The sequence below is a fragment of the Cryptomeria japonica genome, chromosome 3 (assembly GCF_030272615.1).
Source record: "Cryptomeria japonica chromosome 3, Sugi_1.0, whole genome shotgun sequence".
NCBI classification, from domain to species: Eukaryota; Viridiplantae; Streptophyta; class Pinopsida; order Cupressales; family Cupressaceae; genus Cryptomeria; species Cryptomeria japonica.
Genome location: NC_081407.1, coordinates 319,968,985 through 319,982,120, shown reverse-complemented (window position 1 = coordinate 319,982,120; position 13,136 = coordinate 319,968,985). Strand labels below are relative to the sequence as shown.

Below are 13,136 nucleotides of genomic sequence, written 5' to 3'. Positions count from 1 at the left end.
CTACCGAGCAACAAGGATGACACACCGAGTTGATATACACCAAGTGAAACATGTTACTAGATTCATTGAACCTGGGCATGCATATGAAAATGTGTTACAAGATCGAGGCACATCTAACCGTTATCACAATGGAAATTGCACTAGAAGATTGTGTATGATTTCGAGGTCATCTAACCAATGAAATATTTTATATGGTTATAAATCATGTTTGTAAGATCGAAGCAATGAATTGGATCACCGTCTTAAGAGATCTATTTATACAGCATGAGTTAAGGGTGTGTGTATGAGTATAAGAAGACTGTTACAGAGACTCAGAGGTCACCGAGAAGGTTTTCAGAGAACAGTCAAAGAACAAAGTAAACAGAAGAGTTTACCGAGTTACTATATGGGTTACTGAGGTATGCTATAAGCAAGGTAATCTATTATGAGCACATAGAATCTGCTTTAACATTTCAGATGTAAAGTTACAGATATTTGTAATGATTTTATTGTAATATTGTGAAGTTGAAAGAGAAACCTTTAACAGGGTAAAAGATTCTAATCAAGTCTATAAATTGTAAAGCCTCTAACCAGGTGCAACATTTAGATTAATTGTTGTCAAATCCTTTAGCAGGGTAGATCTAATAGTTCTTGTTACTCCTAACAGGGTAAGCTATCAAAAATAGCTAAACATGTAGCTCTAACTGAGCACTCTTTATTATTGCAGTAGTGAAGTTGTGGGTGCCATCCCCACCACAGTTTTTCTCTCTAACCAAGAGTTTCTACGTAACCAAAATATATGTGTTATGGAGTGAATCATGAATGATTGTTATCTATTTGTTTTAGCTTTATTTTATGTTACTACACTATTCGGTTTATGCATAACAGTAAAGATATTATTCAAGAAATGTTTTGGAGTACTGATTCACCCCTCCCCTCTCAGTACATTAGCTTTCCATATTGGGCCTAACACATTATGTGTCTACAATGTAATGCTCATTTATCTATATTTTTTCATTGAATGAGACAGACAATTTTTTTGCCAACTGAAAAAATGTTGCTCTAATAAAATCGTAGGGAAAATTGAAAAATCGAGATAGGATTTTGTAGGGATTCCTCTCGTGGCCCTGTAGGTTCAAACGGATCTTTTGTAGGTGCCACAGATTCTGAGTTAGGGCCCGTCAAAGTTTGACAATTTTTAGCACTTAGGGTGTTCAAGGGATGACGTCGGTAGGGTATGACCCCGAGCGTTCGACTGAGTGGGTGGAGAAAATAGGAGAATGCATAGGGTGATAATGCCTAACTAGACATGTTGGAACCGATGGTTCGTGATCACGACGAGTAGAACGAGAAATTGGCCACGTGACAACATTTGATTGAATGAGACTGATGATTTTTTTGCCAACTGATAAAAATGCTGCCCTAATAAAACTGTAGGGAATCTTGAAAAACCAAGATAGGATTTTGTAGGGACCCCTCTCATGGCCCTATAGGTTCAAATGGATTGTTCACAAGTGCCATGGATTCTAAGTCAGGGCCCGTCAAAATTTGACAATTTTTAGCACTTAGGGTGCTCAAGGGACGACTCGGTAGGGTATGACCCCAAGCATTCGACCGAGTGGGGGAGGGGAATAGGAAAATTAATAGGGAAATAATTCCTAATTGGACATGTCGGAACCAACGGTTCATGATCATGATGAGCATAACGAGAAATTGGCCACACGACAACATTTGATTGAATGAGACTGACAATTTTTTCGCCAACTGAAAAAATGTTGCCCTAATAAAACCATAGGGAATATTGAAAAATCGAGATAGGCTTTTGTAGGGACCCCTCTCATGGCCCCATAGGTTTAAACAAATTATTTGTAGGTGCCACAGATTCCGAGTTAGGGTTCGTCAAAGTTTGATAATTTTCAGCACTTAGGGTGCTCAAGGGATGATGCCGGTAGGGTATGACCTCGAGCGTTCGACCGAGTGGGGGGGGGGGGAATAGGAGAATGCATAGGGTAATAATTCCTAACTGGATATGTTAGAACCGACCGTTCATGATCACGACAAGCAGAACGAGAAATCGGCCACACGACAACATTTGATTGAATGAGACTGATGATTTTTTTGCCAATTGAAAAAATGTTGCCCTAATAAAACCGTAGGGAATATTGAAAAACCGAGATAGGATTTTGTAGGGACCCCTCTCGTGGCCCCGTAGATTCAAATAGATCATTCGTAGGTGCCATGGATTCTGAGTTAGGGCCCATCAAAGTTTGATAATTTTTAGCACTTAGGGTGCTCAAGGGACGATGTCGGTAGGGTATGACCCCGAGTGTTCGACTGAGTGGGGGGGGAGGAATAGGAGAATACATAGGGTAATAATTCCCAACTAGACATGTTGGAACCAACGGTTCGTGATCACGATGAGCAAAACAAGAAATTGGCCATGCGACAACATTTGATTGAATGAGACTGATGATTTTTTTGCCAATTGAAAAAATGTTGCCCTAATAAAACCGTAGGGAATATTGAAAAACCGAGATAGGCTTTTGTAGGTACCCCTCTCATGGCCCCATAGGCTCAAACAGATCATTTGTAGGTGCCATGAATTCCGAGTTAGGGTCCGTCAAATTTGATAATTTTTAGCACTTAGGGTGCTCAAGGGATGATGCCAGTAGGGTATGACCCCGAGCGTTCGACCGAGTTGGGGGGGGGGGGGGAATAGGAGCATGCATAGGGTAAGAATGAATAACTTGACATGTTGGAACCAACGGTTCATGATCACGACGAGCAGAACGAGATCACGATGAGAAGAACAATCTTGAGCAATTTTACCAATATGAATAACCTATGAGTAGACATAACAAATATTGGTCTAGATGACCTTATTACATAAAAAGTGATTATATTTCACCTTATTCACATTGAGAATCCAGCAAAACACTTGTCTTCGAAATTTGACCTCGTAGAGGCCTGATGAGCAAGGAGGTCATTAAATTTGGTGAAGTTGCCAAAGGCAACCAAGTTTAACACTTACGATTTAGATGAAATGAATTATATATAATATGAAGATTATACAAACAACACTTATGATGAAATGAAATGAATTGTATTATTCATTAAATAACCATTATTAATCATTGTTAAGTATTGGATTGAAGATTAAAGTTTAAAATGATAACACCATGCACACATAAGCAACAATTTACATGATCAACTATCAACTTCTGTATATATGAAAATGTCAAATGATTACAAGTGTATGTCCATACACAAATATGGCATAAATGCCAACTCAAATAAAATGTATGTCTATATACTTGAATGTATGTCCATATACAAAATATACATGCCAATGAGACATGTAAGCATCCCAAAACTGTCTATAACATCCTAAGATACTGATGGATCATCAAAATCGATCCTCTTCGTTGCATTGATCGACTCTGAAGGATCCCGCACAAGAAAAAACAAACCACGATTAAGATTAGTTATATTATATAACTCACATTCGAAAAGTTAACATAAAAATGAACTATAATTGAACTATTCTTATTTACCTCATTTCCACGTTTTCTCTTTGGCTTTGGAGGACTCTTGATGTATGTCTTCGATAGAGGAGGTATGTTTTCAATATTTTCATACACAACCTACATATGTTCACAAACATGACATTGATATAAGTTAGCATATAATTGTCACTGATAATGACGAATTATATCTACTAAACACAAAATAAAATAAACAAACATGTACTCGAGGCATCTCTTCTTCTTCTTCTTCTTCTTCTTCTTCTTCTTTTTGTACATATACACAACAAGTATGTGAAACTATCAATCTGTGTCTAGATGTGTATAATCATTATAAGTTATTTAAACTATTCATTCAATCATATTTGCATTCAATTACCTTTCCCTTGTCTCCAACTGCACTACTAGATCCTGAATCACACAGCCTCGCACTCGCGCTACTTGTGCCCTACCAGAGTAAAATAAGATATACATGCAAGTTACTACATAATCTAATTAATACCAATATAAATGATGAGCATGTATGTACAATAAAATACAAACGACTAGGTGCAATAATATATGTACTGTAAAGCTATCAAGGCCAAATGAAATGTCTGTCAAGGTGCCCTCCTGGATCTATGTCAACTCCTCCTTTGTCATCAACTGTTAAGTAGACCATGAAAATAAAAATTAGTACTTCATATTATCTAGATTATAAATATTCATTTAAAATATGGAATGAATTGTGAAAATACAAATCTTACCACTACATCATCAATGTATGATGAAGGTGCCTCCTCGCCTCTAGCACGTGAGGACTCTCCAGGGTATCCTCCAGTCCCTGTCATAACATCTAGTGCATCGTGCATCTCATGCACCTCATAATCTATAGTGTGCATAGGAGGATCAACAGGCTGTCCAACTGGACCCAAGCATAGGTGCCTCACAGATATGGTTTGTGACGCTGGCTCACAAATGATATCTGGATGCTGCACTGGAGGTGGGGATCAACAGGAGGAAGGGGGACATATGGGTCCTGGACTACTCTGACTGCCCTAGATCTATTTTGGGGCATACCTAAACCCACACCCTAGAAAGGTTGGATGTCAAAGTAGTTCACATGTTTTCCTAAAACAAACTCAGCATACAATTTTTTGATGAAGTAGAAGGGGACATCAAGATTGTTGTTGGGTGGTTTATCGAAAACCATCCACCAATGATCCCAAAAGTTTTTCACAATATCATCATTTGTGCACCATTTAATAGAAAGTTTTATTTTTTGGGGGTCTATGGGTTGACCAGTGCGGGGATTCACAAACAATGCGGTGATAGCGGCTTTGGATATCTCGAGATCTTTGATCTCCTTATAGGTCAAGCCATCTGCATATTGTTCCCTCATAGAATCTCGCCACAAAAGAGCGGCATCGTGCTCCTCAGTGATGGTTTCTATACTCTTTATGATGGATGTGAGGGGATCAAACATTGGGTTCAGGCGAGGGATCCTACGATAGACATCTGCAATCCCCCTCAATTGGTTCAAATTTTGTGCAATTAAATCCTAAATTGAGGGGGGGTTTGGCAAAGGAGGGTTTTGTGCAGAAGGGTTTGGTTGTTGTGGTTGTGATTGATCAATGTTTTCACTATTATCCCCCCTTTTTAACCTAATTGAATGTAAACAATTGAATTTAGTTAACAAATTTGAACAATTTTGTATTTGATTTTTAATAAACTAGTTTTCATGAAAAAAACATATTTTGAATGAAAAAACAAATAAACATTAAAAAAAATGCAAAAAATTGAATGAAAATGATGAAAAACAATAAAAATCCTACCTTTTATTAGATTTTTTTTGCAAATTTGGGTCACAAAATCGGATATCGGATTTGATAGAATTTGTGCAGCCCGTGGGTGAAAAATAACCCAAGGGCTGTCACAGTCCACTTTTATTGTCTCAAAAAATCGGATATCAGATATCTGATTTTTATAGTTAAATTATTTTAAAATAACAATATATTATATAATATAATGTTGTTTTAAAAATATGTATTTTTATAATATATAATAATATATTATATATAATATATAATGTAATATAATAATATATTATATATTACATATTATATAATATATAATGTAATATAATAATATATTATATAATATGTATTATATATTATATTATATAATGTAATATAATAATATATTATATATTACATATTATATTTAATTTTTAATTTAAAGTTACCTATAAAAATTGGATATTCTATATTCTCGTATATTCAATTTAATCTATATCGGATATCCAATTTTATCAGATATCTGATTTGCCTAGGTGTTTACCATGCCAAGGTGTACTGACACCCAAGCCAAGCAAAAAGTCAACACAGATTTTCACATTTTTAGGCGAGTGGAAAAGGTTACTTTTTTCACATCGCCACTTTTTGCCCCCCCATGATCCTGCACTAACCCTTAACCAATTTAGGGCATTGGGACCTTAAAGAAAGGAGTCTCAAAAACCCCCAAAGAGGAAGAACTGGAAACAACAAGCCAAAACATGCGACACACCAATAGAGAAAAAAAAGTAAGGAAATGAAAGGGGGTCCTTGACTTCAACAGGGCGTGTGTGTAAGGCACAACAAGAACCGACCTTCTCTAAAGGTTCACTTTCATCATAGGTAACCAACAACTTGAAAGTATTGCAATGTGTCACAAGGTTGTTGAGTTAATAGTTCAGTGAAGGGTGCAAACTTTTGTCATAACATGAACAACCAAGATCAACTTACAAGCATGAAAGTATCTACAAACAAGAAAGTATGAAAAATGAAAAATATCATAAGCATGTAGTTGAAAATATACAAAGGAGCCTATAAAGGCAATCGATAAGAAGTGAGAAGGTAGGAGTGAAATTTTTACTACCCCTCCAAGTATGCAACAAGTGTGGGACTCTATGGACAAGTTATGGGACACTTGGTGAGTCTACATGAGATGAGACAAAAGTATATCTAACCTCTAATCGAGCTTAAGTGTAATGTGAATATGACTCAACTATGAAGGGTAAAATGTAACTAGTTAGACAAAACCTCTTTTCAAACTAACAAATTCGATATTTGTTTGACCTCGCATCCTCTAGAGTAGAACCTATCAATTGGGAATGATAGTAAAATATTGAAAGATATGAAAGACAATTTTGACAAATGGTTTGTGTGTCTTTCCTTAGCCATTTTTCATGCATGGCTAACAAGGTATTGTCTTAGGTGCTAATTAGAACATTATAACAATAGTGATATAAATTATGATAATTTCTCTAAGACTTGGGTTTGTAAGAGGTTATGGTGCTATTACAAGTGTAAATCAAAATATGCAACAACAATTGAAATGATATAGAAATTTGACAAGAATGTGAGTTTTTGAGCTAAATCCATTTTTCATTGATGGTATTACTTATTAAATATAATTCAAAATATGGTGTTTAGTGTTTATATAGATTTTCAATAAAAACTTAGCAAACTATCATCCACTTCAATGGTTTGAATGATTCAAAATTGCTTGGGAATTTGTATTCCCATTTCTTTTGGGTGGTTAGGTATTCTTTTGATGAATTTCCATATTCTACTCCAAAGCTTCCAATTTTGGCACATTTTAGGGATGATAGTAGCAAAGTGTAGAAATTGATGATCCAATCTCACAAGCCAAGAATCTGCAAGCACACCACTTGTCACAAAGAAATATCAAGAAAGGATAATTTTCTCAACATAACCTGAGAATTTTATATTGATATCATAAAAAGATTATGACTACAATGAATGAATGAATCCTTGTGAAACAATGAATGAAACCCTAGATGCAAACCATAGTGCAAGATCAAATTAGCTGGTGCCAAGTGTCACAATCATAATGGATGAGGAAACTTAAACTATTATTAGCCTAATTTAATAAAAGAAAAAAAACACCAAAGCTCAGCTTAAGTGAATAAAGTAATTAAAGGATGCAATTAATTTAAATAATTACATAAAGTGTCCTAATTACTCCAACACCCCCTTATGATTATCTCAGGGATAAGCTAAAAAGATAATGATGAATGCAAAATGCAAGCATAAACGAGTCTCAACAACAAGGCCTAATTAGGTACCCACGTACAAACCAATGTAATCTCTCACAACAAGAGGAAATGAGAAAAAACACAGTTGGAGAAAACTCTACTAAAAGATAGTACGTGACTAAGCATAAAGGACTCCACATGTCCCATCAAGTAATTGGTCACACAAGTACAATCAATATCCCCCATACGAGAGAGAAAATGAGGATATGAATCCCCCCAATGAATAAGTGGCTCTCGTGCCAATGACGAGAGCCTAAAGATAGAATATCATCCACTGCCTATAAACAATATTTCTCCCTTTAGGAAGAAATAAATTCACTAGAAATATGAGAACCCACAACCATAAATTGAAATAAGTAGGAATCCAAATTCAAATACTATGCACCTCTAGAGATTACTCAAATGTTGTAATGTCCTTGAAAGATGATGATGCCATAACCCAATTAGGCACATGCCTAATCAATGTAGGAGATGACAAATTAGGACTCTATGAAAAAATATGAAAAACAAGCTCCAAGGGCGATGAAGATGAGTTAACAATACTGACAAGGTTATCAATAAAGAGGAGATGTATGTCCTTAATATAATCCTCCAGATATGCAATATGAGACTCCACAAATAATAATGATATGTTGGAAAGATATGAATCTTAAGTAGCCGTGTTTGGAAGAACAATGTCCAGTTGCACTAAATTGATGGGGGACATGCATGTGCTAATACCCAAGTTATTAGGAACAACAAAAGATGAAGATTAGTGAGATGCGATCTCAATGTGAGGAGTAGGAACATGAAGACAAAACTCTAATCCATTGAAACATACAAGACTCGTGATATACTCAAGATCCTCTAAAGTATCATTATAAAAGGGAATACAATCTGCATGTGCAAGGGGAATAAGAAAATCCATTATAGTATCCTCTATAAGTGGAGAGATATGAGTGTCTCTATAGATCTCCCAAAGGTGAGTCCAAAGTGTGTGGGGACATTCAATCTCCAATAAAGCACACATAGTGTCAAAATTAACACTAGAACCAATTACTCCTATAACATGGTCATTAATGATTCTCCAAGCATGCTTACCCTTCTTTGAGGCTAGTTTATGGATTACTCCAAACAAATGAGGCAAAAAATCAAGCCACTTAAGATGTGTCAAGATGTCCTTTTGCTAAGACTCCTAATTGCCCTTTACGTGATTGATAACATAAGGATGAACAAAAAACCTACGATAACTCTTCAAATGAAATAATAAAAGCCCAAAAAACCTCTGTAAATATAAATTTGAACAAATAAATCCATCTCCAACAAAAAAATCCATTCTAGGTGCCAAAACTTCCAAGTAATTGACTAGATAGTGAAAAAACAAAAATCTGAATAAAATGTACTTGGGGAAAAATACAAAAAAAGTTCATGTATAGATTTGAAGAGCTATAAATCAAATTTCTAATGCTACAAGACTCACAAAAATCAAAGATACTAATGAAAATTTATGAGTTTGGAAGCTAAAATTGAAGATTTGACTTTGAATGAGTGTAGCAAAAATTTAGAGCTGAATTTGATTATGTGACCACCACCACTAAAAAGTGCTTGGAACTAGGTTTTCAATGATATCATGTTTGTAAAAGATGAAGTTCATATGCTCGTGTTATACTTGATTTACCAAAATTGGTCACAAAAGCTAAAGAAGGGGTCACCTGGTAGCTATTGATGTCATCACAAAGAATATTCTTAACGCGAAAAATATATACCAGTTGTTGAAATACTCTTAATTTTTGGAATATACCTCAAACTTGTTGGACTATTCTCCTTGCACACATGTGATTGAATTTTTTTTTTAAATGCTCGTAGATCAAGAAATTTCAACAAAATGGCATAAATCCCAATGCAAGAACCATGCTACTAGGTTTTTGGCCATTCTGAACATGATGATGAGGCAAAATTAAACCTAAAGTACATTTAAAAATCTCTCAAGGTTGGATCCCCAAATAATTCAAACAAGAACTTAGCAAATCAAGAGCTTTGATACCATGTAGAAGTTGATGATCCAACCTCACGAGCCAAGAATAATTTGCAAGCACACCCCTTTCACAAATAAAAATCAAGAAAGAATAATTTACTCAACACAACCTCAAAATTTTATATTGATTGCACAAAAAAATTATGATTACAATGAATGAATGAAACCCTAATGTAAGATTAAATTAAGTAGTGCCAAGTGTCACAATCATAATGAATGATACAAATTAAGCTATTATTAGCCTAATTTAATAAAAATAAAAAGTACCTAAGTTTAGCTTAAGTGAATAAAGTAATTAAAGGACCTGATTAATTTAAATATTTAGATAAAGTGTCCTAATTACTCCAACACAAAGGTCATGGAGTTTGTCTTTACACCACCATTTTATGAATATCTTGTGAACATGAATGCATTTGCAATTGAAAGTTTCTAAAGTATTTTTAATGAATCCATTTTGTGCATATCTTGTGAATAGTTGCTACTAACCTAGTTGGTTGGTTTGCTGGTAGGTTGGATTGATTTTTCATTAGACTTGCTAGGGTTTGGTCAAATATCAGGGGTGAGCAAGCCAGTTTTGAACAAAATACTTGGGACCACTCTTTTTAGATTCCATAGTTTTGGTTGAAACGTACTAAACTAAATAAATTTTGCTTGAAAGGTTTTCAACCAAATAGTATATGCCACCCAGGCTGCACATTTTTTCCATGTTGTTTCAATCGAGAACCATTCAATCAAGTATGTTCTAGTTGAAAGCTTTTCACTCAAAAGTATTTAGTTGGCCCAAAGTTTCACACACACACACACACACACACACACACACACACATCAATATGAAATATTGAAAATCTCATAAGGCCTAAAATACAATCAAAATAATAAATTCTCTTTTTGGGTCTTTGTGCATACTTTAATCAATATGAAATTGTAATATTTAAGACAAGATTCATAGGAAAAGATTAAGGAGAGCCTTGACTAACTCAAAGAAATGATGAATGGATCCACATGGTAAAAAATACAACTATTGTACAAATAAATCTTTTAATTTGTGGAAATAAATGATCTTCATACATATGTTCTAAACATTACACTTAGAAAGATTGTAAATGTGCATGACACCTTTTCCATTGCATACATTTCATAGCACAGTATGACAAAACCAACAAAAAATTGATTCATCGCTATCAATAACAAGAGGAGTATATTGTATTAGAACTTAATCACCAACAACCTATCTATTTGGTTCAAGTGTGTCTTATGATCGAATCATTCTTGATATTATTATTTTTCATAGACAAATGCGAGTATAAATAACATGATTTGTTGGATTCTAACTGTTGCAAGATTGAGACAAGGACCTTCTCAAAGAGTGAGTAAGATGATGGTAATACTTAAACATAAAATTGATAAACAAGCCCTAAAAGGATGAAACAAGGGAAATAATATTGATATAAGTTTTAGAAAATTACAAAAGAACATATAAAAATAAAATAAAAATAGAAATCTAAGGCCAAGAATTAAGAGGATGTAAGATTGGATATTTTCACCAATTTATGTGTGGAAACAAATCATAATATATAAGTAATTTTAGGATAAATAAAAATCTCACCAAAAATAAGCATATAACCCTAGACTTAATGAACCCTGATTGATAATGCTACTTAAATAAATACCCTTATGTAAATAAATAAAAACAAGAATCCTTAGCTTTAAACTTGTTGAAGATTCCTTGTGATAGATCCATAAAATTTTTACCAAATTATTAATACTCTAGTAATGATCAAATAGACATCTCCATGTTATTAAATTTGCTTTCTAATGTTTTGTTTTAGTTTTGCACATATAGATTTTAAATTTGCTTGCAAATTTGGACCTTACATGCAAAAATGGTTTGTGTAAAAATGAATGTCCATAGCCTATTTACCTTGATGTTTGAAATTCGAATTCAAATGGGTGGTTTCAATAAACATCACTTGGAAGTTTGTTAGACAAGAAATATTCTCCTTTGGTCAAATCCTTGATAATGTTTTAGCAATTTAATGAAATAGATTAAAGACAACAAATAATTATGCAACAATGTCTAAGATGTTAATGTAACGTTGATACTCTACGATGATGCTCATAACACTCCAACATCATAGGATATCTCAATAGTTTAAAATGAATTAGGAATTGTTCTCAAATATAACACCCTAACACATAAGTTGACAATTTTTGTATTCTAATTAGCTAATAACAACTAGTTCGAGGGAGTGAGTGAGGAATCAAGTTTGAATTCAATCTTTGAAAGTTTATGAATTAGGTTTATTCCTTAAGTGTAATATCGTAACACAAATTAACAATTTTCATGCTCTAACTTGCTCAAAGCAACCAGTTAGAGGGAGCAACTGAAGAACCAAATTAATATTTGAATTTTGAAAATTTTAGACTTATTTTCTCACCGTGAAATTATCTTTAGATCAATTAAACACTTAAAATGAAAAATAAATTAAAATTTAGAATGAGATTAGAAATAACTCGTGTCATTTACTCTTTTATATTGAAATATATTATATATCACATCAAAAATAACTTATTCAAAATCCAAATGTAAAACACATTTTCCATATATATATATAATCCAAATTTCAAAACACATTTTTCAGATGGATCAACTAAACGGATAAAGATGGGTTGAAATGTTCCAAGAGAGAATAAATACATGCTTCTATCGTTTGCCTTGTGGGACCTGCCGTGTTGGCCTTTTCATTAAATAACATAAATAGTTACTTTTATTAAAAGAAAACATAAATAATTACTTTAAATAAAAAGGAGAATTGAATTATTAAAGAAGAAATGCTTATTCACTTGAAATACCCACGCAATCTCTGAAATGGTCCTTCGTTCAGGGATTTGAAAAAAGGGGGGCACTGGAAATAACGGGAAATTTTTACTGCAGTGGCATCACGTGGACGAGTTGACATCGTTTTTAACGTAATTTGGTCTGAAAGCCTTCGCAGATTTTGGCGCAGGGAGATCAGGTTTGTCGAGCCCTTTCTCTTCATCCCAATTTTAACAAATATTGTTCGAAATCGGTGTGAAATTTTTTAGATATGGATATGTTTTGCCAAATATCATTTCGTTTTCAAATTCTTGCCGTGCAATCTACGAATAAACAATTTAATTGCGTAGGAGATGTAGAGGGTGAGTAAATTATGAGTTTTTTCCTTTTAAATTTGATGGAAGAGCATTCTTCAAACACATCCATGGTATGAACCGCAAACGGAAACTGTTTTTTAATTTTTGAATCTTTCTGAGACTTAGAACGAAGGTACTAGGATAGTATATTTTAGCAAATTAGGCGTACATGGAAACTTTTCTTTTATTACTCCGGTTCATACAAATCATATGAAAATCATTGTGTTTTTCGTTGGGCTAAGAGTCTCAGTCTCAAGGATACTTTTTCTACTAGTGTGAGCCTCACATATGGAAACCGTTTTGGCATTCTTCACTTAGAGCTAAGGTCTTATGGATACCTATTCTACTTATGTCTGAGCAAACATCT

At 34.0% G+C, this 13,136-nt stretch overlaps 1 protein-coding gene across 8 annotated transcripts in view; it reads left to right on the top strand.

The window, feature by feature from the left end:
- Nucleotides 1-12,425: 12,425 nt before the first annotated feature.
- LOC131035951 (mechanosensitive ion channel protein 2, chloroplastic) overlaps nucleotides 12,426-13,136 on the top strand; it is a 98,824-nt gene continuing 98,113 nt past the window's right edge. For all 8 annotated transcript variants that reach the window (XM_057967736.2, XM_057967732.2, XM_059218279.1 and 5 more), the window contains exon 1: nucleotides 12,426-12,612. The gene's annotated coding sequence lies outside the window, so the exon portion shown is untranslated. The remainder of the gene's footprint in view (nucleotides 12,613-13,136) is intronic.